The 26,071-nt window shown below is 37.8% G+C and overlaps 1 protein-coding gene across 5 annotated transcripts in view; it reads left to right on the top strand.

The window, feature by feature from the left end:
- Positions 1–26,071, top strand: part of znf536 (zinc finger protein 536) — a 211,522-nt gene that overhangs the window by 71,254 nt on the left and 114,197 nt on the right. The gene's annotated exons all lie outside the window — the stretch shown is intronic.

Here is a 26,071-nt window from a genome sequence, read left to right as displayed (position 1 = left end):
TAATAACTCTTCTTATGAATATTCATGAGATGATACAATGTATTATAAAGTTTTTTATAATGCATTATTAAGCCTTAAGAATGCCTTATATAGATACATTAAGTTAAAGATTTTAACTGAAATATTGATAAGTTCTCAGTATAATTTTCCCATATATGTCAAGTCAGGAAAGTTTTAAATGTTTTAAATTATATAAAGCTATTCGGTTTATTAATTAAAATATTTGTAGTCGAGAATAATTATGTATATATATATATATATATATATATATTTATATATATTTATATATATATATATATATATATATATATATATATCTTATCTTGTACATGTATTATTTCATGGATTGAATTCTCACATTGATTTACTTTGCTTAATTAAAGGCAGATTTTATTGTGACAGCTTACCTCATATATTGTGATGACAAGCCCGGATCTTAGGAAAGCTGAATACATAAAGTATAAACACTTTAAATAATAAAACCAGCCTAAGAAATAATCACTGGGGTAAAAAGCGTGATTAAAATCTTCATGCATTTTATTGCACTTTGGATATTTGGATAATTAAAAAAATTACAAGTGTGATCTTTTAATCGAAGTAAAGAACGAAACGATGCAGTAATGATTTACATTTTTTAAAGGGAAGTAAGGGGTAAAAGCAGCCTATGAATAAAAAGTCTTCTTCTTCCCCTCCTCTTCCTCCTCCTCCTCCTGAACAATGCTCCAGCACACTTTTAGATAGATTATAAATCCCCCTATGAGAGAGCCTGCAACAGCTGTTGGCAGACATACTAGATATGAGAATAGCAGCATAGGATGAAGGAGCATTAAAAATTAATATGCTATTTAGCCTAGGTGTATTTTAGGTATTTGACATTTTCATGTCCGGGACAGACTAAATTTATTCATAGTACAGAAAATAAAAAAAATAAAAATAGAAAAAAAGATTGTGAAGGGGTGGTAGAGGAGCTGTAAGCGGAGGCTGCTGTTTTTTTTTTTTTTTTTTTTTTTTTATGGTCACCCTTTCATTCAGTAATGATAGGTGTTAAGACATCGTCTATGGAGGAGACTGCAGCCCATTATGGGCACGGTAATAATTAGCACATGGCACAAAGGGAACCGTTTGCCTCTTAAGCCTCTGCTTAATGCTTTTTTGTTGTATTGTTTTGCTATTTTTATTTCTATTTATTTTGTTTTCTGGTGCTTTTTTCCTTCTCTTTGTGTTTTGTTGAATGGTTAAAGGAACATTGTGTGTGTGTGTGTGTGTGTGTGTGTGTAGACGAGACAGTGAGAGTGGAAATCCCAGCTTCAGTAGTGATTAATTACTAATACTCCCTCAGAACATCTCTCTATCCCTGACTATCTAATCACACTGAAATCTAAGACATGTCCTGAGAGGAGAAGAGACGATAGGACTACATGGACCATCTCTCTCTCTTCATTGTAACTTTATCAATCTCACAATCTTGCTTCTTTTTCCTTAAAGGAACAGTTCACCCAAAAATAAATAATTTACTCACCCTTGTGTTTTTTTCTTAAACATATGACTTTCTTTTTTCTGTGGAGCACAAAGGGAGTTATTTATAACAGAATGTCCAAGCTGCTCTGTTCCATACAGCGACCACAGCTGTCAAGCAAGATTTTCAGTAAATGGTGAATTACATTTTAGTCTGTTCTTCACAGAAAGCTGTTTTATAGAAGCATTTGGGTTCTCAAAGTTAAATCCTAACAGGCCTATTATGACCTACAAGGTTGTTATTCAATAGTATATAGTTGTGTTAAAGCCATCAACTTATTATTATTATTTTTTTTAATAACCATTTTATTAGTGGAAATACTAGTGAAAAGCAACACAATCCATGATTTAGCAAAAAAAAAAAAAATTCCACCAATCATAGAATCACAAAAAGCTTGAAGTAGAGCACATTAGCTATAAGGAACATATTTATGGAACATGAATTATACATTTTAATTTAGGACTCTATGAAATCCGTTTTATTTTTTTTAATTTGATTCCCACCCATGATTTTTTGGAATTATTTTATTTTTTTGTCCCTTTTTTCTTTGGAATTATGTTTTTATTTTTATTTATTTATTTATTTATTTATTTTTTTGGTTTTAGATTTAGTTTTTTCCAGACTCTGTTTTATTGGTTAAAAGAAAAAGAAAAAGAATAATAATAAAAAAAAAGGTTTTGGTTTTGATTTTCATTTTTAATGGTTAAAAAAATATTAATCAAAAACCATGTCTAATTAATTGAAATCATGAAACATACGCAATTTAACAGCAATTTATTAAAAGTATAACAAAAGCTCTATAAAAATTTTATTTTTATCAAAGTTTTATTTAATTTAATTTTTTTTTTGTTTTATTTATTTATTTATTTATTTTTGCAAATTCAGTTTTTTTTTTTTATTTAAATATTTATGGATTCTGCTTTCTTTTTTTTTTTTTTTTTTTTTTTTTTTAATATATTTATTTTTCTAGACTCTGTTTTAATGGTTAAATAAAAATATTAACCAAATAGCATGTCTAATTAATTTAAATCATGAAACATACACAATTTAACAGCAATTTATTAAAAGATTAACAAAAAAATTTTTTCAGCCCTATGAAATCTGTTATATTTTTTTTTCCAAATTCTGCTTTAATTTTTTCCAAATTCCGTTTTTTTCCATTAAAATTTTTCTGGATTCGTTTTGTTGTTGTTGGTGGTAGTTTTAATTTTTCTAGACTAAAAAATCTTAATCAAAAAGCATATGTAATTACACAATTTAGCAACAAATTATTAAAAATTCAACAAAAATTACATTTTTTAGGCCCTATGAAATACATGTTTTTTGCTTTTTTGTTTTTTTTCAGTTATATTTTTACCAAGTTTTGTGTTTTACATTCTTCACATTCATCTTTTACATTCCGACTTGATTCCATTTTAATGGTTTCATTAAGTTTCAATATATCAAAAGAATCTCTAATTAATTTGTTTTATAAAAAAAATATTTATTATTATTTATTTTGTTTTATTTTCAAAAATACTGTTGTGTAGGCGATTTACTTTTTTTTTTTGTAAATAAATTCTGGTAAATATTTGATTAAGGAATAATGTTTAAATAATAATTTTGTTAGTAGTAATAGTACTGTCATTACATTAATAATACATTTCTGTTACAGTTTTATGATGTTAACCTGAACTTTTATTTTGACAGAAGAACTTAACTTTTATGTTTGTATATGATCTGATGATAGTTACTCTCAAAAGAAATGATAAAATGCTTGTGAAGTGTCTCATGAATGGTTTTTATGGATTATGTTTGTGTTCATGTACTCATGTATTGAGGCGGCAGAGGTTGAAAACACCACTAGCACCACGTGCGCTTCAGTATATATGTAGTAAACGAAACTGCACGTCTGTGCCATTCATTCACACAGAGACAAGCATGCAGGATTCATATTTAAATTGTATTTGCGCAGCTTAATATTTATAGACACTAGTCCATATCGCACATATATACACATATACATAAGTGTACTGACTCCATTTTTTTATTAATTCATCCAAACTTTGAGAAATTCTGTAACATTCTGCATTATATAGTAAGTTTCGTTTTCATGACTGGATTTCGCGATTCCGTCTGTGTTTTCCGTCTTGCGGAAATCATAGGTCCCTATTGACAATGCATTTTTGCATGTTTGCAGCTTCACAGTTCCAGTCCCCGTCCGCTTTCATTGTATGGAAAAGAGCAGCTCAGAAATTCTGCTACATTTCACCTTTTGCATTCCACAGAGCGTAGTCGACTAAACAATGTAGAATTGAATTTTCAGGTGAACTATATCTGTAACCACCCTTCTTTTGTTTTCTCTCCATCTTTCTCTAACATTTTTCTCTCTTCTGCTAATTCGCTATCAGTCCATATGCGTCTCGCCTGGATTTTTGTAACATGCTCGACTCCCCCTCACTTCTCCCTCTCTCTTTCTCTCCTTCTCTCAGGTGTTATATATATACATACACTGTTACTCCCTGAGGTAATATTTAGCAATAGCATGTTTAACACCACAACCCTCCAGTCACAGATCCTCACATCATGCTTAAAAAACAGAGACGGGTGACATGTTTCGGAATCTGCTGCTTTTCCATCTCTGAAGAAAACATGGCTTTTATTTAACAGTTATAGCTATTACAAGATCACAAAAAAAAGGGAAAAAAATCTCAAGGCAGGGATAATTTCCATAGATATCTCTCACTACAAAGAAAGCTGGAAATCAAAGCGTTGCCGTCATTTAAAGAAAGACAGAGACTTTTCGAATGACACTCTTCATTTTGTTTCCTTTTTTTATTTTTCGGCTGGTGAAGTATTTGCATAGCTGAAGTTAGCAGTCTCTCTTGACAGGCTGAGGAGAACAAACAAAACCGCTCTCTCTAGAGACTCTCTCCGCCACGTAGGGTGATGCAAGCTTACATATATTAACAGCGCGTCGTGCGATCATCGCTAACTATCAGAGTGAGCCGTCTACCCAGAGTCCTCCGAGAAGTTGGCAGCCCGGTGTCAGACTTGCGTGAAAGTAGCCACGTTTGATGTGCTGGATGTTTGTAGCCGTGTATGGACATGCGCTCGGGCCCTTCGGGTCAGCGTTTGCGCGAGCGCGTGTTTCCCCGTGTGGCGGGAGGGTTGGAGTGTCAGAGTGGATGTGCCTTTGAGGCCTTCGCGCGGCAGATTAGCGTCTTTTCTTATCATTCAAATCGAGCCTCCGCTCCCTTTGAAAAACATATTGTACACATCCCCTCCTTCCCCCCAACCCCCGTCGCCCCTGACGACAATCTGCGGCCATGATGGCTGCCTCCGAGGAGCTTCCCCGAGCTGGTGGCGAAGAGCGAGCGAGCGAGCGAGCGAGCGAGTGAGAGAGATAGGAAGAAAGACAGAGAGGCAACAGAGAGAGAGAGATCGTCAGGGGACGGCGGAGGGAGGGATTGTCCGTCCCGAACCCTCTCCCACATCATCAGAGTGTGATCGCAGCTGGGTAATTGATATATGGCTGTGGCTGTCTCTTCTCCTCACCCTTGTTAAGGTCAACTTATCTACATTTCACCCCTTATTTCTCCACTCCCATTATATTCCCCCGCAGATATTGACTGACTGGTGCGGCCTGTCCTCCTGAAAATATGAATCGAGGATGAAACGGGCGAGCGGCGGCGTAGGGGAAGGGGGGCCGCTTTTATTCCGGTGCCTAACCCTTGCCTGTTATCAAAGTAACTTCCAGCTTATTAGTAACAAAAGGCCTTTTTCTCCTGCTCTCATCCCTCCCCCTCCTCCTTCCTCCTTTGTGCGGGCCGTGTTCGCTAGCGCTTCCTGAATTAAACTGCTGGCTTCCTGTTCTTTTATATGCATGGCCACATCTGGGGGAGCTTGCTCGCAGCCCCGCTGCTTAATAACAATCACCTTCCCTTTCAGTCGCCCCTGATTGTTTCTAATTCACTCTGACAGATAGTGGCTGACAAGCCGCCCGCGCCTCCTCCCTCCGTGACCCCGGCTCACTCACCATACTTATACCGCCTGTCATTTTTAATATTTGATTTCGCTTTTAAAGTTATGTGTTTTAGGCCAGTGATGAAATCAGTGTTTAACCGAAACACAAAATGGATCTCTCTCCCAGTTTCTCCAGGCTTCTTTTTTGGCACCGGTTCGCTCTTTTTCCTGCTCTTTTTTCCTTCTCTCTTTCTCTCTCTCTGTGGTATTTTATATTTTTTCTTTTCGTTTGAGACAATGGGGTGGAGGTGGTTTAAATGCCACACGGGGTGGCACGACGGTGCGTCGTGCTTTGTGAAGATGTTTCCGTTTTTTTTCCTGATGTAGTCCGTCTGGGCGTCTGGACTCTATAAAAGCTGGTGGAATGGATGGAGTCATGGGCTACGCTTTCCCATTTATTAATGTGAAAGAGAGTGTGAAGCACAGCAAACATTTTATTCAACAATTATTCACCGATGGCTTCAGGCTCATAGATTTGTAGGGGTTTCACTCAAGTCGTTCTCAGCTGATATCCATTAAAGACACGTAGACGTGCATTATTTATATTTATTTATATTTTGACGGCACAGGGCCACTACTAGATTGCTGAGAGAATGGATGGATGCATTGACAGCTAGATGGATTACATTTTGTGAGAAATCCATTCAGTTATTTGATCAAAGTACAGCCCGACTTTGATTGAAAATAAACAACTTTTTAAGTCAGTTCAGTGATAGTGTCTTACATGTTGTGTTAAGAGCCTTCCTATTGCACGTCTGTGTCTATAATAATATATAAAATGTATTATTAATGTTATAAGTCTCATACAGATAATGTAATAAAGATAATGTTTATGATTTATGATTTAAAAATAAAAAAAAAATGTAAGAAACAACAACAACAAATTGTTATTATTTTTATTATTATTAAATTTATCCTTGTATAAGTACTATTTTGAGCTTTAATACTAAAAACAAAAACTGAACAGCACACTTTTAAAAAAAAATGTATTTATTTATTTTATATTACTTTTTGTCTTTTTATCTTTTACATTCTGACATTTAAATAAGCAACCTACAAAAGCTTTTTTTTAGGACAGTTAAAGTGTGTTGTTCAGTTTTTGTTTATAAGATTAAAGCTCAAATTTAATACTTATACAAGGATAAATGTATTATTATTATTATTATTATTATTATTATTATTAAACAAGAAACAACTATGAAGTAAATTATTTTATTTTATTTATTTATTTATTTATTTTTTTTTTTTTTTTTATTTTATTATTTTAATGTTCCTCTGACCAAAACAGAGTTTTCTTTATTCATAATTTCATGCATCTTTTAAGCATATCACATCTTCAGTCATTTTTTATTTATGTTAATCACATTTAATAATAATAATAATAATAATAATAATAATAATAATAATAATAATAAACAAAAAACAATTACAGAGATGAGAAACAAAGAATTTATTTATTTATTTATTTATAATGCATTTTGTCTATTAAACTTTTACATTCTGACATTTACATATGCAACCTACAAAAGCTTTTTTTTTTTTCTGTTGTTGTTGGTTTTTTTAGGACAGTTAAAGTGTATTGCTCAGTTTTTTTTTTTTTTTTTTTTTTTTAGGATTAAAGCTCAAAAGAATACTTACATAAGGATAAATGTAATAATAATATTAATTATTATTATTATAATAATAAACAAGAAACAACTACAAAGAAGAGGAACAAAGAATTGTATTTGCTTATTTATTTATTTATGTTACATTTTGTCTTTTTAGATTCTGACGTTTACATACACAACCTACAAAACTTTTTTTTGAGGACAGTTAAAGTGTGTTGTCCATATTTTGTTTATAAGTTCAAAGCTCAAAATAATACTTAAATGTAATATAATAATAATAATAATAATAATAAACAAGAAACAACCACAAAAAAAATGATGATTATTATTTATGTACTTTTATTTATTGCATTTTATCTTTTTCTTTCTGACATTTACATAAGCAACCTACAAAAGCTTTTTTTTTTTTTTTTTTTCTTTTTTTTGAGGACAGTTAAAGTGTGTTGTTCGCTGTTTGTTTATAAGATTAAAGCTCAAAATGATACTCATACAAGGATAAATTTCACATTAAAAGGGCCCTGAGGGTTAAAAAACATATCAAAGCCAAAAAGAAAGTGTGTCAGGCGGAGAAAAAGACACTGGTGAGAAACACGTTCCTACATCTTGACAGCTATCTTTCTGCCTAGCAATTTACCTTAAACTACAGTACTTAACAGTTTCAGAGCAATTTAAATCAAACACTTCCAGCCTCACATGCTCGCATCATTATTTTTACAAAGCACCATGTATAGTTCTTTAATCAGTCAATCACGGAGTCTGTGCCATCATAATGCACCCCTCACGCTTCCTGTTGTTCAAACACTATCACAGTTGAAATCAATAGAATTGTATTTATAACTCACTTCAATCAAAACACCCACACTGTTTGTGTACCCTGCTCTCTCCATCAATAGTCTTAAGACCAAAAACTAAACTATTGCGTTGATGTTCAACCCACCGCACACACAGGCGTCACTACATTCCGGGAAGCGACAGTGCCTTGGGCGTGCCCAAGTCCAGTATTTTTTATTATTTTTTTTTTTTTGAATGACAAAAACAGAACTAATTGGAGAACCACTGCATGTTTTCACTAAAGGCACAATTTAATTACATTTGAACCGAGAATGAGTATTTTGGGAATGTGATATATTCGTTCAAACAAATGGAGCGAGAGAAATGCAATATTTGTTTTGCTTTGATTAACAGATTGGCAGGGATTTTTTTCTTGTTGTTGTTGATGTTGTTTTTTTTTTTAAGAAAGGAACCAAACATCTTTCCTCAAATCGAAACTTTTGGGTTCCCGTTTTACCTAAAAGTGCAAGACCTAAAGTGATAATACCACCGCTAATAATTCTTGTCCTGAGGGTCTGTGACTGTGGGCTACGTACATTAGCCTGCTCGTAGCCTCCCCTGTCCTGTAGTGGCACGCCGATAAATTCTTTATTAATAACTTTCTAAATAATGTAAAGTGTATTGTTGTCTCCGAGGTTGTATTAATAAACATGAAGGAATTTATTTGTCTTTAACAAAGCATGATTAATGCACATTAGCGTGTGGATTCCTAATTCTCACAGTCTACTCTTCCTCGCCCAATGAAAAAAAGAAGAGAAAAAACACACCCATCAGCATTAAATATTTATGGCATAATATTAATGTTTTTTTTAAAGAAAATAACAAGTTATTAATCCTCTGATTAACAACTGATTAACCTTTTTATTAAACACGTGATCCGTGCTTCTTGGATTCAGGATGTGTCGCTCGAGTGTGCTGCGGAATAATTATTTTTGTGTCTTTTTTAATTGCAAAAATTGCACGGATGAACTGTTTTTCTGCCCTTTTTTCTTTTCAAACATGCACGGATAGAGACGGATACGCCATTGCCGACACAATATTTTGTCGACGTAAAGCGACCCCGGAGCATCCTACAAAGAAAAAAAAAAAAACATGCACTAAATATAACAGGACATATCTGCGGACAATGAAGTTTAATTCTCGCATCCGTTTATTCCTGTGTTATTGGCATGTGTGGGAAAATAGGGAGAACGCACGAACTGCTAAAGGACAAGCGCCCCTCTTTCTCTCTATCTGTCTCTGCTCATCTCACTGCCATTGTGTGTATTTTTAGGTCTCGCCTGAGTCAGTTCAAGCACAATTATGCTTATGTTTCACACACGCCAAGTGTGACTTCATCTTACGGAGAGGAAACGGGAGAAAAAAGAAAGCTGCCTGGGCAGTTTTGCAAATAAAACTATAGCATTTATAGCATTTCACATTGTCACGATTTCCTGCTGCTTTTCAGCTTCCTGACACACAGACAGACAGAGAAAGTGCATGTGGGTCATTTCATAATTTATAATGTCCGTGAAGTATATTTGTAATATATTTCCTCAATATAAAGCCCTGCTGCTTAATTTTCAAGTACACAATTATATTTTTCCCAATCACGGTATGTTGAAAAAGCCATATCTTTTGTTCAAAAATGATGTTCATATCACATACAACCGTGGTATTCAGCTGTCCGATTTTGTAAAGTTGCTCATTCTACTCATTTAAGCATGAAAATGACCTCAAATATAAATTAATTTCATAGTTTTGCCTTCAGTTAGATTAGGTTATCAAGACATTTGGGTGTGCGCTTCAAAAATAATAAGTGTTTATTGTGATATAACTTGTTTTATTTGTGCCGAAAAACATTGTTAACTAAGTTACCCACTAGAAACCCCCCCCAGAATAGAATGGTTTGTCCCATTCTCGCATAATTTGCACAGTATGTTGATATTTCCTCTAGAAGCACACGGATGAAACACTAGAAGTTATGTTCTCACTCTTTCCCCTAATATTGGTTAAACTAGCAAACCTGTGTCAAGAGTGGATTAATTGAGTGTCAACAAGTATTATTGCTGCAAAAAGACAATTTAACTAAAGCTTATGTTTTGATTATGAAAATATATTTGTAAACATACCATATGCTTAGTAGTTCCAGGCTTCCATGTTGAGTATAGGCCCAAAACACGAAAAATGTCAACTAAGTTACCCGTCAACCGTGTTACCCAGTAAAGGTAACATGGTGGACAGTAGCAAACATAGATTTAATGCACATATTCCTACAGATCACTTTTATTTATATAGCACTTTACACAATATAGATTGTTTCAAAGCAGCTAGTTAAGGGAAACATTAAAACTTTTTTCTTCACATTGTCAAATTCTAAATGCACCCCTAGTTATAGAATGACCCATGTAAAGTTATGAAGGACAGCCTTGGGAACGCAACACCCTACTCAGGTGATTAATACAAATGTGGGGCCTGTTTTACAAACATCAAAAAAATGTAATTCATAATAGGTTTTATACCCTGACCCCTGCCATCTATTGTGTCGCTATTCTTTAGCTTGCAGAATCCATCAAAGGCCATAGTGTTGTGAAAACCGACAACAATAGCAGTCTTTGTGTGGAGATGTGTGTGGGGATAAGGGTGTTGGGACACTTGTTGTTTTTTATGCCTGGTCTTATGATGGATTGGTGCTTGTACGGTAGGGTGTCTTTGTTAACTTTCTCTCACACTCTCTTTTTTAATTTTTTCAAATGGACTGATCTTACCTTCAGTGACTTTCCTTCACCCCCTCGCGCAGTTTAAGTTCTGGCTTTTTCTCTTCCTGGCCTGCTGTTGAGTGTTTCTTCTTTCCTCTTAACCTTTTTTTCTGCAGAGTCCTTCATCTTTGCTTTCTTTTATCATGTACTCTTTCCTTCTCTCTCTCTCTCTCTCTCTCTTCTCTCTCTCTCTCTTTCAATCTTCACGCAAGCAAACTGGCCACCCTGGGAATCCTGGCAGTCAGTCACACGCCCCTCCAAAAACAATTATCTTTGAACTTGCTTTTAGTGCTGTTTGTCCTAATTACAGATCATTTTCCCTGTCACATTTCTACTTTTATTGCAGTTTTGCCCTGAATGTTGATCCTATTGAGGTTCAACCTTATTTTACTCGCTGGAACACCCCTAAGACCTGGATTCATCTAATATTCCCCTGTGCCTTTTGCTCTCTCTTTTCAAATTTGATTTTTTTTCTCCTCCTTTTCTTCTATTTCTTTTTTTTTTAATGTATAATTTTTTGTAGCATTATCCTCTTGAATTTGACTATTAGACTGAGATCCCAAAGTACACAGTAAAGATGTATGGCTTGTTGTATTTCTGGTGTTAAGGTTTAGGTTGCGCTGTGTGTGTGTGTGTGTGTTTGAGGTATGAGCAGCCGTAAGGCATGCTAACTTCAGTCCCACAGGGAAACCCTGAGTGTATTTTTAGTTCTCTGCTACAGAGGTGGACTTCGTTGTAATTAAAACCAAGTAAAGGTGGTTAATTCCTTCCTTTGCCTGGCTGTTTCAAATATCAAACTACTCTGTTTTAAACGTATCGCGCATACGCGTACACGCGCACATGCTGAGCGTAGCGCGCTCACACAGACATGCACACGAGCTCGTAAGCCTCTTACAGATCCGATTCCGCATGCAGACACAACATGCGCTGGAGTTGCAAGGAGAGGTTTAGACATGGTGCAGGGCCTTTTTCAATTAGAGGCGTATCGTGCGTAGCCCGATAGGATCGTAATGTAGTGGGTCCGGGTCACTGGTAGGATGTGGGATTAGAACCACGTAGTGGTTCGGGCGGTGCGGAAAAACTGAAAACATCACAGCAGGCAGACATATCTGCAAGTCACATACTGGAGAGATAATAGAGATGTCTTAGTGAGCTTCACAGAGTGCCAGCATCTCTCAGCATCTCTCTCTCTCTCTCTCTCTGTTCTGTTAGGGTCAGAGTTCTGTATAAGTGTATGGGACTGACAATTACAGCTAATCACATACATTTGCCTTAAAGGGATAGTATATTAAAAAAAAAAAAAAAAGATTCTGTCATCATTTACTCACTCTTATGTTGGTTGATACCTACAGTGGTGGTCAAAATAATTAGAGCACTAGTATTTTCACCAGCTAAAGTCAGTTATTTCTATCTTTTGCTGTAGGGTGTCAATAGGAAATATCAGTTTGCATTTCCAAACATTCATTTTGCCATTAATTGTAATAATCTAGTGAGATTTAAGGAATGGCATGAACAGAACAAAATGAGACAGACTAAATCCAGAAGAACTGTGGCAACGTCTCAACATCAAGATGCTTCAAGAGACATACCTGCAAAGCTACAGTACTGTTAAAAGTTATGCACTTGTGTAAACTTGCTGTAAAATGAGGATGCTGTCAAAAAATAATGTCATAAATAGATTTTCTTTATCAAATCACTTCTATTAACTAAATTAAATTAACATTTGCTGTGACCATGCTTTGCTTTTAAAGCAACTTTTGCCCTAGGTGCACTTGCGCATAGTTTTTCAGGAAGCTTTGAAGGTAGGTCTCTTGTAGCATCTGACTTAAAATCATTTTTAAGCTGGTGAAAAAATACTGGTGTTGTAATAATTTTGGCCACCACTGTATATGACTTTATTTTTTTGTGAAATATGAAAGAAAATATTATTCATTCATTCATTCATTCATTCAGTTAGTCGCAGCACTTTCTGTTCTCTCTCTACACTATTCTGTGCATGAAAATAGAAAAAAGGACCATGAATTAAATAGGCTCCCACTTTTTTTATTTTATTTATTTTAGATTTTTTTATTTAAATCTATTTAGTTGGTCACAGCACTTTATCGTACCTCTCTTCACCATTCTGTGCATAAAAATAGAAAAAAAAAATATTTTATTTGATTATTAGTCTTTCATTTATTTAGTGAATGAATGTTCTCTATCTCCACTATTTTGTGCATAAAAATAGAAAAAGAACCATTAATTAAAAAACTCCCACCCTTCTTATTTTATTTTATTTTATTTTATTTTATTTGTCATTCATTTATTTAGTGAATGAATGTTCTCTCTCTCCACTATTTTGTGTATAAAAATAGAAAAAGAACCATGAATTAAAAAACTCCCACCCTTCTTATTTTATTTTATTTTATTTTATTTTATTTTATTAGTCATTCATTTATTTAGTGAATGAATGTTCTCTCTCTCCACTATTTTGTGCATAAAAATAGAAAATGAACGATGAATTAAAAAACTCCCACCTTTCTTATTTTATTTTCTTTTATTTTATTAGTCATTCATTTATTTAGTGAATGAATGTTCTCTCTCTCCACTATTTTGTGCATAAAAATAGAAAAAGAACCATGAATTAAAAAAAACTCCCACCTTTCTTATTTTATTTTATTTTATTTTGTTTATTCTTTTATAGAAAAAGAAAAAGAACCATACATTAAAAAAGACTCCCACCTTTTTTATTTTATTTATTTATTTTATTTTATTTTATTTTTTTAGTTTAATTTAGTTTAGTTTATTAGTCATTCATTCATTTAGTTAGTTGCAGCATAAAGTAGTTGCATAAAATAGAAAAAGGACCATGAATTAAAAAAAAGACTCCCACCTTTTTAATTTATTTGAAAGATATTTATTTATTTTCCCTACAGATTGATGTCTTTTCCATCAAGTCATTCCCCAAGGTTTTGTATGGCAGTGGTTCTCAGCTGATTTAGGACTAGATATCAAGTGGATGTCAAGTACTTTAGATATGAAGTGGAGACCCAACACATTACCAGAATTGTTTATCGTACAGAAATGAATTTTAATTATTTCATGCTGTCAGCAGGCATATAATTCTCTGCACAAAACTTCTTCTCTTACTTTATTTCTTTCTTTCTTTGATGAGGGCATGTCAAGCAACTTATTCATGCTGACATGAGCCTAATTTGTTAGGGTCTACTCAATGACAGATGCATTTCCGCTAAATTACTGTAGAGTTTGACTGGATGTGCTTTTTTTTAAATTCCTTATCATGATATTATTGAAACATATCTTCCACCCCACCTGTTTTGGCCATAACCCACCAGTTGAGAAGCACTGCTGTACACCATTCTCTCCCCTCATAATCTCAAACCTGTATGTCAGATCACCTTTGTAATCCAGATACTGAAACTCGGAAGCAAAGAGAGAGAGAAAATACCTACTTAGCCAGTCTCTTATCTTCATTTACTCTTCTCCTTTTTTTTTTTTTTTTTTACCTTTGCTGTTTTTTTTTCATAGTATTGCTGCTTCTCAAAAGACAGAAAGCAGACAATTTGGAGCACAGAGAACGTTGATAGTGTTGTGAAGTGCCCCCTCGAGGAGGTGCACGCGTACACACACACATTGGAGAGTTGTTCATTTATTCCTTGCTCTGATGAGAGCAGTACTTCGTGCCTTCAGTGTTTTGTGGCTCATACACACAACGCTCTTGCATGTATATATAGATACACACACATATTCTTTCTGTATTCACAGTCTTGCACACACACATATATAAAGCACAAGAAACATAATTGATTTTGTGTTTGTTTAAAGAGAACGTAGCTTTTTTAGCCCTACAACAAAAAGGTATTTTAAGTCCCACAATGCTCGGCTTCCCGACCTGACACTAATGTAGACTGAAATACACACTGTCAAAAGTGCGCGTGACGCTTTTGGTGCGCATATTGTTTCTTTCTTTTTTCGAATGCTAGAATATACAGTGACAGACCTTGATAGGTGTTTTGTTGGTATATCGCTCTCCTGGTTTAATGAGCTTGTTTTCTATTCCGACCCAATTGTCAGTTCGCCTCTACGTTTCCTCTGTCATTCTCTGCCTCTAATGCATTGACAAAGAGAGTTTTTTTTCCTCCGAAGAATCAACCGTTCCCTGAATCAAAGCGTGAGAACTTCAGCTGTATGCCACAGCAGCCCTCTTCTGCCACACTTCCTCTGTCTCCCTGCCTGTAGCTTGGCGGCTTCCTCCTCAGCAGGGGGAAAGGTAAATCATGTGAGGAGAAGGACTGGGGAAGGGTAGCTGACTGTGACACGTACCTGTCAGCAGGTACTCAAAATAATTGGTAAATGACTGTAGCGGGATGGAGAGGGCTCTCTCCTCCCCTCCTCCGTTTGATAAATATTTGAAGTTGCCAGGCGGTCGTAGAGCGCAGCGCAGAGAGTGGGAATATCACAGACGCCGGGCTCGGAAAGCAGACGTTATTGTGCGGGGATAGAAAGACGGATAAACTAGTTTAGAGCAATACATCTCTAAAGTTAAAAGCTAATCTGCTGGGACTCGATTTTGTAACCTAGCGAGACAGACCTGCATTTATACCTGCATTAACTCAATTACATAGAGTGTAGGCTTATATTAGATCGGCACACACTCGCACGGGCTGCAGTTGGCAGCCCTCTGCCACTCACACACATTAAATGTGAAAAATGCATAATTCTTCATAATTTTGAAACAATGCCATGGAAAGTTCAGTCTGATAATTACTCGGCGGACAAATGTGCTTTAACATTGGGAAATCTTCGCTCCCTGCCAATTTTAGGAGCGCCATTGGGCTCTGTTTGTCTGATAATGAACAGTATTCATTTTCATCATGTTCCTTCACCCCTCCTCAACTCCCTTTACACCATAGTCAATTAAAGCCCTCAGGGCCCTTCTGTGCATAAAGGGATATATAACTCTTTTGACATTTGGCTGCGGACATATTAGGCACACCCAGAGCACATTTAGAGCGAATAGCCTTTATAGCGCGTTTAAAAGGCCTGTTCCTGCTGCAGCCAAAGAGGGCGACTGAGGATTGGTCCTAGAGCCTGTCTTCGTTTTACGAGGAAAGGTGAGGGCGTCGCTCCGGCATGTCCGGTTGGAGGTGGCGGAAGAATAATTGGATCAGGTAAATGTTTTTTGTAGCTTCATTGGTTCGATATCCTGGCATCCCTCCAATCCGAAGCCAAGGCTTTTTGGTTTCGAAGATTTCAAAGACAGCTGGGTAACGGCAGCTTTGAGACAACATACATGAACGGCAATCCCGGCCAAAGGACTTTGGATGGCAAAGCACCCCTTGGTGTAGAAGAGGCGCGCTAGCCTAAAACGAAGGAGTGGGTACACGAGGCCACGGAGGCACGTCCGTAGCCTTTTCCGCTCTGCCGACGGTGACTGGGGGACTCAGATAGGACGTTTGGGTAATGAGGCGTGAGGAGCACGTCCTATCCTCGCACGCCTAGCGAGTGCTCCTCCAGGGCTGTCTGGAGCAGACTTGCAGGGTCATGCATGGCGCTCGTTGGCATAAAACAGCTAGAGGTGTGAAACTCATCCCCTGGGCCCTTAGCCTCTTCGCCCTATAATGCTGAGTCAACTGAGTGTCGGGGCAGCCCGCTCCGATCCGTGGCGCTGGGACAGAATCGTTGGTCTAGCATAGGGGAGTCTTCCGAGAACAGACGGCGGCGGTTACGGAGTAGCCGAGTCAACTGGCTTGAATTACAACATGTTAAGGTGTTTTAATACCCCTCTCTGGCATTTAATAATACAACCGTTCTTTTATGTGGTAGACATGGACCTGTGGCTGTAAAGTAAACTCACTCGCTTCACTCGGAAAATCGTCCCCATTGGCCCGAAGTCAGATTTCTGGTGTCATCAGAAATAGCCCAGTCCTTCAATATTCGCCTCTGCCATCTTCTGTAACAAATAAATGTCCTGATACAGCAGCTCTCCTCGGGACATTTCCATTGACATACGAGAATCGGGGAGAAATTTTTGCATCGCTTGCATTCCAAATGAGCCACAGTAAGTGTTTTATGTGGACATTATTATCCCGATATGGCTCTCAATGCATGTAAAAAGGAATGACCCCAACCGTCGTGATTTATTCATTCCTGTCTAGGATATATGCATAGGCTCCGAAAATCTGCGATTCTGCTCAGAATGAAGGAAGATATATAATTCATGAAAGCTAATGCATTGTTTCTGTTGCTTCATCTCGTGGCTCCTTTTTCCCCCCTCTCTGCCAGCCTATTCTCTGGCAAAAGGTTGGCAATAATATCAGTATTGAAATGAGAAGTTTGAAAGACGCACCGCTTCCTTTTTATGTGTGTGTAAACTGATTTGAATCACACATTGGGGGCTTACTGAGCGGAGCTTTAAATGTTAAATGGGGGTTGAAGTCTGCCTGAACTAATTTGTAGAGCTTTGCACCATGTTGACATTTAAATGTGATAAGAATAGAAAACTGTATGCCGACCTATTTTGAAGATGCTTTCGGAATACATTCGCATCAGCCGCGGTCTATAATTAATAAAAAAAGACAGGATATCCCCCCCTCCTCCAGCCTTTTTTTGCACCAGATTTGATTATAATACAACCCTTACAAGGCACAGAACGACAGAAAAAATAAAGAGGGACTAAAATATGAGCATGGAGGGAATTAAGAGGGAAGTGGATAGCACACACCTGGGTTTGGAGGAGGGGTAGAGATTGCATCGGCTGGCTGCTGTGCTATCACATTACCGCGATCCAGCCCCTGTGTTTGTGAGAGCGAGCGGGGAGGAGAGGGACCTCGCCAAATCAGCATGCAAATAACGCCACATTGTTAACTTAATCAGATGCAGGAGAGAAAATATGGAGAGGGGAGAGGAAGGGAGGGAGGGAAGGCAAGATCGAGGGGAGGGGGCTGCACAAACAAGAGTCAGGGTCTTCTGAAATGGCGGAGAGTGAAAGATTAAACCTCTCTACCGATGGGGATGATGTTTGCGGGGTGCTGGTGTCAGGTCCCGTAAGGGGTTAAGGGTGCACGTGTGTGTGTGTGCGCATTTCTGTTTATGTGTGTGTTAACCAGAAGGCAGAGATGATGGAGGCCTCTTCTCTGAGATATATGAAGTGTTTCAGACAGGCAGAGCTCAGTGATTGGCTTCATCACAGCCAATCAAGTGACAGAGACCTGATGATCTACGCCCGTGTTAGGCAACCCAGTGTAACAGGTGTGACAATGGTTACTAGGGCTGCTACTTTTGTTTCCAGATTCATTCAATTCTGATTCACAAGCATTTGATTTAATTCAGGTCCAATCTATGATTAGGTTTGATTCTATTCGATTTATTTTGGTATAGTTCAGTTACAATGTCCATTTTGCTTACAAATGAAAGAAATTCATTTCTTCACGTCTCAGCAGTTGCTATAAATTATGCAGAGAAACTTCTGACTTGATACTTTTATAAAAAAAAATACATTTTAAAAATTAACACCACTAGCCAAACTGTGCAGTTCAATTGCTATTTATTTAGCAGACATTATAATCAACACAGAATAAATTAATGTTAAGTTGTCTTAACATTATTTAAGGATAAATGTAATAATTACTTTCCTTCTCATAATATCGGTACATTTATCTGCATTTAAATGTAAACCGGTTGTGTAAATACTATTAAAACCTCCCATCTCCTCACCCGGCTGCTGTGTAGCTTCTGACAGCCAAATTGCGCGTAGGGGTCACGACCTCCCCGGCAATGCTCATACGGAGATCAGCACGCGAGGCGCGCTGGCGAGCAATGGTAACACATACAACATGTTAACATGGCAGCTCGAACCAAACCAAAACAGATGAAGGGAGGAATATGTGCAATCCCTCCCCACGCGAACGAAGGAGCCACGTGCCCACCTCGCATCTCTCGGGACTGAGAGATACCGGGAGGTCGTTTTTCACTAAAACATCCTTGGTTTTATGAACTTATCTTTCCTTTCTCTCCCTTTGCTTTCCTCCTCTCCCGTTGACTGCGGGTCAGCGTGGCAGCCCCCCCTGAAAGAGGATGAATGTGTTATCATGTTCAAGGTCACAGAGGGCAGGGAGGAGGATAAGAATGTGTCGAGCTGGCCAGGGGAAGAAGAACGAGGGACTGAGTGAGGAGACGTGTGGAATCTGGTGTGCTGGCCAACCCAGACCTCTCTCAAACTGTGCCTCTGTCTCTTCCCCATCAGTTAAACTCCTGTGCCCAAATGCCGCAGGTGGAAGCCTTACACTGACAGGCTATGATTTCCAGGTCAAGTGGGCTTGGCTTTGACCCTGTGCAGTGGGACCATATATTTGGTACCTTATTCTCAGGCTTTTGTTCCTGCTTGTACAGTGGATTGTTTAAATATAGGGAATGGAAGAGTCATATTTCTTGGTTAAATAAACATTACTTATACTATCAAGAAAAAAAAAATAATGTTTTTTTACTTTAACGATGTAATCAATATTCTATTTCTTAAAGAGGTCATCAGATGCCCATTTTCCAAGTTGATATGATTCGTTAGGGTCTTAATGAGAAATCTATAACATACTTTGGGGAAAATTTCTCAGTGGTACTGTAAAAAACACTCTTTTTTCCCTTTTCAGAACGAGCCGTTTTGTTGCATTTGCCTTTAAATGCTAATGAGCTCTGCTCACCCCGCCCTTTTTTCTGTGGCCTGACGAGCTGTTCTGTTTACTTTAGCCACGTTTAGCCGCAAAACTTGCTAATTAGCCCATTATTAGGAACGGCGTAAAAAACCCTTATACTCACTTCTGCTGTAGGTGAAGCTGCATCTAGGCAGATCGGAAATCGACACATTTCCTTCAAAAATGAAAGTTTTTCAGCGGCTTAGATGTCAGGAGCAAATAGTGACTGCTATATTCATTATTACATCCAACAACAAAACACCTCAAACGCTCAATCTGAGACATTCTTGTCTTCCCCAGCACCGGAGTCGAAACAATGGCGGTCGCAGTGTTTACAGCTCACTCAGCTCAGTCAGGGCGGGTCTATGGTAAGACGGTCGTGTCAATCAACTATCGTGGGAGTGGCCGTGGTCTGTGCGGCGTCACATAGGCAAGATGCTGAAAATGGCTTGATTTGAAAAATGGGATATTACTTAAAGATGATAAAAATTATACCACTGGGTGGATTTTTATTATAATAGGGTGGTTGTTAACACACACTGCCAACACACATTTATGTTCAAACAACATGTAAAAGTGAGTTTTGCATCCAACGACCCCTATGTATGAATCTCATCAACTTAGTGTTTTTAAACATTTTAAATTTATTCCAAAATAATATCTCAGGGCAGTAACAACAACTTATGTTCAGCTATTCTTTTTAATAGTTAACTTTTAACTATTTTTGGATTTTTCAGATCATCAGTCATCAAAGCTCTCTAAATATTGGTCACAGACACAGAAATAAACTTTAAATTTCACCAAGCTGATTACTTAGTAAAAACTCCCACAGATAATGTTTTCATGCCATTTTAAGTCTCATTTTGACATAACAAAGTGGTAATATCTAAGTATGTGAGTTGTTACTTACCTTTTTAAATTAGTCTTCCCATTAACACCATTATATTGTACATTCAGACTGATTCGCGACTGCTGAATGTGCACAAACACAAGAGGCAGGATTTATTTATAGCATGAACCAATTACAGCTGAACATAACCAGTCTTATCCAATCATATTAGGATGAAGGTATTGCCTCCCCTCATGTGACTTTCCCCCATTCATTCACAATTACCCCCCACCAAACTCACTGCACGCTTTAGGTGGTCTGTTAAAACTCAGTGGTCTCAGGGGAGGCGAGAAAGACGTGGACTCCCGCTGTAACTTCACCTGTTAGTGTCGCTGTTGGACAGTGTTTCTTGAGAAAAACGAGTGTCTTGAAAATACCTGTGATTCAAAGGTGAAATGATTAGGTAATGACGAGGTTTTACAAACACTTCCCTAGCTGCAATTTGCCAGAAACATCAATAGTCCTGAAACTTGCTACTGGTTGATTCGATGTTGCTATGTCATGTTGGTCACGAAGGTTAAAACAACTCAACAGCAGTGTTTTGATAGCGCCACAGTGTTTACACTTTTAGGGGATATCAACCTACTAATGGTCTACTCATATATGGCTCTGTGTATTTTTATTATTTATTCATTTATTCATAACATTGAAACAATTGCACGCTTGATCTTTAAGTTCTGCTCAGTGTGTTACCCTAAATGGGTCCTTGAAACATCAAGTATAAAATGTTAATTTGCATGGAAAAATATCAGTTAAGCTACAGACTGTGCAACACCTGCTTATTTCTGTTGCCTTTCTGCATAAAAAGAAACAGCGAATGTAGCTTTTTTTGTTGCATGAATCATAAACTGCTTTTTTTTCATATATATAAACAAAAGCCTTTGAGGTTTGACCAGCTCTGCTTTGGTCGTTTAATCATAGTTGTGTGACAGCGTAACGTTGGCATGGAGGTAAACGTTTTCTGCCTGGCTTGTGGTCGAGCAGCGTTTTTCTCTCTCTCTGTCTCTGATCCTGCTGGGATCTGTGGCCTCACCATTTCCGATAAAGCCTGATAAATAAACATGTGCCCTGATCTCCCTGAGGTCCTCCACCCTCTCTCCAGAGTCCACCCATTGCACACACACTTCCTCCCTTCACAATTAGGCCACAATAAAACGCACTTTTCTCTTAATAAAGAGAGGCTTTTTAACATACTCTCACCCACCACGGTCTTCCTCTTCTGCTCAGCAGTGATGAGCGAACGTGGAGAGAAGAAACACAGCTTTAGTAGGGCTATCTCGTCTTACCATTCACAGACAAACAATAGAGCAGAAGACTAAAAAAAATTACAAATAAAACGAAGTAAAAGAAAAAAAATGAACATATACAAAGAGTCATGAGCATTTCCAGTCAACTCTGACTTCCTGATGGCTTTGATAAGATTAGTGGCTTTCTTAAACAGGATGTGAGACGGCTGCTTTTTAAAAACATGCTCTATGGACAGAGAAAACTTGCGTAACTGTACGTCTCCACATAGACTTTCTCACAAAAGTGAAACTTTCTCTCAGTTTAGCTCGGGGAGTTTATCAAAGTAACAGAATAAAGAAGATTTAACATCAGCCGTATTAAAAAGACATGCAGCGGTTCAATATTTAAAAAGCCCATTTACTACGACAGAAGTGCTTTTTCATTCAAGAGCATATGGCTACGGTACCTGTTTATAGTCTTATCGCCTTTCTTTCTGTGTGTGGGGGGAAAAGGAGAGACAAAAAAGGAGATATTTTCAAAAGACATTGAAGAATCATTCAATTAACAGCGGCATGATGTAAAATAATTACTTGACTTGCCTCCCTTAATGAGTATCTCTAATTAGCCATACATTTGTTTTGTGAAAACTCCAAACTACAGGCTGCGGCTGTGAAGAGCTGGTAAGTATGTTGAAGTAGCGGCAGATTTTTCTCTCCTGTACTGTCTGTCTTACGTTGAGCACAATTCGGGACCGATGTATGCACACATGCAGCATTAAACACTGAGTCACATCTCTCTCTCTCTCTCTTTTTTCTCCTGTTTTTTTTCCCTTTTATTTTAATTAGCCATGCAACAATTAAAAGATTCACAAACTAAATTGAACCTTGTCTCCCTCTCCTCTCGACTCGATTTCAGCACCTGTCAAAACAACACCCCTTGTTGGAGTCATTATGCAAAACTCATACGCACAAAACCAGCATGTGCGAGAAGAAAACAGCAATTATTTCTGATATTCACTTATTTGGGGGTTACATTGACATTTAAGTTTTCCACAAAGGTAATCTTTGTTCGCCGCAGCTGAGAGGTAGAGAGGGTGTCGAGAGAAAACAGACTGTCACCTTCAGCCAGTCAAATAAGTGATTGTGATACAGCTTCATATCGCATTTAGCCAGGTCTTCTTTGGTGTCCTTAAAGGGATAGTTCACCCCCAAATAATTACTTTTTTCTTCTGAAAAAAACACAAAAGAACATATTTGTGAAAAAAATGTCTTGAGTGTGTGTGTTCCACAGAAAGGTTTGGATATAGGCGAAGCGTGTGTAAGGCTGGGGAACGCTTAGCCATAAACAAATGAAATCTATTATGTCTGTTGCTAACAAAGTGAAAATGACTAGACAGTGTCAATTTGCGGCATTATATCGAGATCTGCTCATGTTGCACCATAAGTAAATTGTTTTTAGGCGTTTTTACAGTGTTGCTTTATAACCAATCACACACAATTTTGTTGAGCTTAGGAATGCAATGGCCAGTCACAGGCGTTCAGATGAGTCATCGCTGAAACTCATCAGTTTTGTTGATTTACCGCAACTCTTCAATTCTCTCATCATAAACAACGAAGCGCAGATGCACGTACAATGTAAGTAAGAAATTCATTTTACAGTGTTAGATAGCTTCAGTGATTATAATGACGAATTTGTTTTGAGAGTGCTTGAACTCAGGATAGATCAAAGTTAATAATTATGTCACTTTCTGTATATAATTTATTCGCTGTTTGAATAACTGTGGAAAAAAACTACAATTGGCAATTTGTAATGTTTCTTATTAATTGTAATCACGTTAAATACCATTCAGTGCTATTCAGTCCCATTCAAAATATTTTATTAGACTACATGACATCTACGTCTGGTTCTTTCCTAAAAAGACGAGTGTTTTGTAGACGTCGATTTGGCTGCTTTTTACCCTGGAGTTGGTTCCCCCTCCACCTATGGGTTTGGAACAGCATAAAAGGGAGTAAATTTCATTTTTTGGGGTGAACTACCTCTTTCAAGTTTCAAGTTTCAGGTTCAGAGCTTGATACAACAGTGACAGTTTTAGTGGAGGGGTGTAGCGCGCTTTCCTAACAATGGAGGCCTGATTATTTTTTTTTTTCTTTTTTAATGATTTCTGGTATCTGTCAGTAGATTTGCTGTCCTGAGCAGAAGGGAAGATGATGTAAGGCTTGGATGATGTCCCTTTTGCCCATCGCCACACTGCGTTCATTGTTTTTCGGCTTTTCTGTGCCGAGGTGTAGTCATGCGCGATGGCTGGTTCGACCACAACTCGCTCGGCTTTGCCGCTAAGACGCATCCCTGTTTTTCTAATGAGGCTGGCAAAAGATCCTTAGGTCAGACAGGGTTAAACGATTCTTTTTCACTCTTTAGTGTCCGCCACCTCATGTACAATTAAAATTTCTCCATAGTTGTGGGCGGAAATCACAAGGGAAAGTTTTAGAGATGAATTGTTATGTGTTGACCTTTAGCGAAGTCCGTTTTATGCTGCTTTAGCCTTCATCGCTGGTCACTTGACTTTGTTTCTTTCTTTGTTTGCGAGCGAGGTGAACGGCGTAGCGCTGTTCTTTGTAACCATCCCACTTTTTATGCACGGACCCCCTCTAACCCACCTCTACAATTTAACAAATGCTCACAGTTATCCATCTTTTTTCCCTTCTCGCAGTCTGAGATCTACAGGCAGGAGGCTCGACACACTGTGACTACCATTGTACCTCTCTCGCACACGCATACACACACATACAGAGCACATCTGCTGGTCTTCGGGATAATGCTGCACATGTTTAACATAAAGGGAGGCTTTGAGCTTCAGGCCGGCTCTGGATGATGATGAGGATGAGGATGCAGCCGGCCAGGACAATGAACTGTGGGAATTCTTTGGTCTCCCACTGATCTTCCCTCCCCTGGCATCCCAACAAGCCTGTCAGACACACAGGATAAAAGCAGCAGCATTTTTCTCCCTGCTCATCCTTTCAAGGGCTCATACTGATCTGTAGAGATGAGCTGAAAGCTGAACTACCTGTTGAAATGTTCTCTTAAGATGCTCTCAATGACATATTGTGCAAGACAGACACCGGCAGAGACTGAGAGAGTTTTGCGGGCTGAGCTAACAGAAGGTAGCTGTGTAGAGAGGAAGGCGACGCAACCCGTATGTATTTGTAACTGTAACTATTTGTCTGTGGCGGCTTCGCAACCTGTGAACTAGGTATAATTAGGTCACTTACTGTCTAACCACAAATAAGAAAACAACCTGCATCATGCAGCGAGAGCTGTTTGCCGAATGAGAACGAGTTCGTCCTTTCAGGCTGCGTGCGTTTCTTCTGTTTGATTCAGTTTCGGTCTTGTGCTGGGAACCTTTGCTTAATGCCTCATTACAGCCACTAATAATCCAGTTCAGTCAAAGAGCATCGGGAGGAAGAAAAACAAGCCACGTTTTATTGGATTAATTAGAACTATTCTGAAGACCACCTGCAACAGACTAAACACGGGTAGAGAAAGAGAGAGAGAAGGACAGATCGGACCTCACTGATAAGCGACCATTTTAACTATCGCTATCGGTTTATGATTTTGTTATTGTAAGTTTCTGGCCACATTCCCATAAGAGCATAGCACGCAGTGCCGTTTCCATCCATTAAATATGCAACATATGGCAGCCATTTTCAAACACCAAAGAGTTCATTCCTTTTGGTTTTATACTGGGGCCGCTAATGATTCGGAGGAAATAAAACTGACTTTTGCACTTTCTGTAAATAATGATTGATTTATCAATAACGATGACCTCTTTCATAATTAATTAATCAGCTACTGCATAGTAATTAGTCAATGGATTTCGGTCGATAAAGCTTCACAATAACAGAGCAGCTAATGGCCTTGCGATCTATATTTTTATTTTCATTTCAACTCGCAAATACTTTGACTTCGGTTCGTTTTACTCGTCAATGCCTCTCCCCCCCACCCCTGAAACCACCTTTTTCTGTAAACGCACACACACTTTTCCCAAACAAGGATGCAGAAGGACACCAAAATTATGTTATATCAAGATGCAAAGCCCGAAAGAGCCAGATCTGCTCTGTGTTATTTGATTTAGGGCTTGAACACGCTGTGTAATCTAGAACATTTAAGGATTAGATGGGTTTTATGTCCTCTTTGAGGTTAGCTGTACACTTAAAAAACTCTTTGTTCAGAGTCCATTCAAGGCTGAAGTTTACTTGCGTGTGTTAGTGAGTCTGTGTGTATGTATGTGTGTGGTTTATATGGAACCTTGATTCTGCCCTCCATGTTGATTTGCGAGAAGCCACCAGAGGACCGGCTCAAGGACGCGAACGCGCACAGGTACCTCAAGTTTAATGTAATATTTTGTCGCTACAGAGGCCTTAATTTAGTCGTGTTCACCTTGACGTTCTACAATCAAAGCCTGGCCCTCCCGAAAGTTATCTAACTGGCAGATAATGCAAAACACATTCATGCACTTTGCAATTCTTACTGCAGGCTCTATCAGAAACCACGATCAGTTCAAATATCTT

This window comes from Labeo rohita, chromosome 7, assembly GCF_022985175.1.
Source record: "Labeo rohita strain BAU-BD-2019 chromosome 7, IGBB_LRoh.1.0, whole genome shotgun sequence".
NCBI classification, from domain to species: Eukaryota; Metazoa; Chordata; class Actinopteri; order Cypriniformes; family Cyprinidae; genus Labeo; species Labeo rohita.
This window is presented reverse-complemented; position numbering and strand designations above follow the sequence as displayed.